We start from the raw sequence: 1,690 nt of genomic DNA, 5'->3' as shown, positions 1-1,690 counted from the left end.
CCATCCCTTTCTGTTCTTTCATATAGAGGGAAAGGGTGCACATATTTGGGAGACATCATTCCCCATTTGTGCTCTGCTGATAACAACGTACTGCAGACATTTTATACTCAAGCTACTTGCAATTTGCTGTGTCCTCCTAATTTATAACTTCATGCTTCTCATTGCACTGTTATCCTTCCTTACAATAATAGCCCATAACCCCCTAAACCTCGGGGCTTCATGGTGAATATAGCTGTTTAATTTTCAGAACTGAAATAAGAGCATCCTTCCTTGTAAATACTTCAAGTGGAATTGCAGGTCAGTCACTATTCCCTCGTCTCTGCTGCCTCTGACTCATGAACAGGCATCGATTAGAGCACATGATCCCTAAATCCTAATGACATAGCTTACAATTTATTATTCACTCTCTTACAAGTCTGGTCCTTTTAACAGGGATACTTTCCATCACAATGTCAGACATTCAGTGATCTGGGTTGAAAGAGGTCTCTTCTTATTATCCGGGTGCCATAGTTAAAATTAGTTTCCAGAGTTACCGAGACAGGAAAGAGAGGACATAGAAGACTTTGCTCCTCTTTTAAATCCCGTCAATCAAAGTGACAGAACACATCTTCTCTTCCTCCAACTGGCATCTACTTGTGAAAGAAAGCTTAGTTTTCTTAAGTGGAATATCATTAGGTTTATGTTAATTTATTTAAGGGTAGGCCACACACCCAGCAATATATGACAAACATAAAATGAACTCAATAGTATTGCTGTAGACCTTTTGTCTCGTATCATTTTGTTTTTTGATATTTTTTTTACTGGTATTTTGCTGGTATATTATGGTTTCTGATTTTGTGTTTTTATTGGCTTTGTGTGTCTGCATGTTTCTTATGCTTTTCTTTTCTTTTTCTTTTTTTTCTCTTGCTTATTCTTATTTTCTGATTTCTTTGCTTTAATTAATTAATTAATTGCATTTTTTACCAGTGTGTTTTCTAAAAAGAGAGAGAAAGTGTGCAGTTGAGTAGGTGGCAAGGATCTGGTAGTTGTTGGAGGAAGGGAAATTATGATCAGAAAATATTGTATGAAATTTTTTGGTAAAAATTTAATAAAACAAAATAAAATGTCTTCTTCTGGTTATTGATCATAATCATGACATTTTACCCACCTCACAACGGTGGAGTAGACTCGGACTTGTCAGAGTGTGGATGGGCTTGTTTAAGCATTGCTGCCCACATAAAACAGGTGAGGCTCTTGTCACACGACTGCTTTCTTTGCAATGCCCAGGTCAAGTCCTCAAATACTGGAAATTTGTCTTTGCATGGTGTGTAAACATTGCACACTTATAAAAATTTGTAACTCATGTTAGGGAACAAATAGATTCAGTGGAAAGAGATGGGAAATGGTAGCGAATAACTTACATCCTTGAACTTCTAGAATTCCAACTGAAATGCAATGTGGCATTGTTCTTTTCATTTTATTCTTTTAAAATCAGAATATTTATTTTGCCTATATCCTAGAATAATAAATATATACATGAATTAATAAATGAGCAAAATTTAACAGGTATAGAATGTATAAAAGGCTAGTTAAGAAAAGGTTAGCATTCAATTTTAAAGGTGCCACTTATGGCAATGAAAATATTTATTAATAGCCGGGCCATGGTGGCGCACGCCTTTAATCCCAGCACTCGGGAGGCAGAGGCAGGCGG

Source organism: Microtus ochrogaster, assembly GCF_000317375.1.
Source record: "Microtus ochrogaster isolate Prairie Vole_2 chromosome 14 unlocalized genomic scaffold, MicOch1.0 chr14_random_1, whole genome shotgun sequence".
NCBI lineage: Eukaryota > Metazoa > Chordata > Mammalia > Rodentia > Cricetidae > Microtus > Microtus ochrogaster.
The sequence above is the reverse complement of the archived record's forward strand: the minus strand, read 5'-3'. Positions refer to the sequence as shown.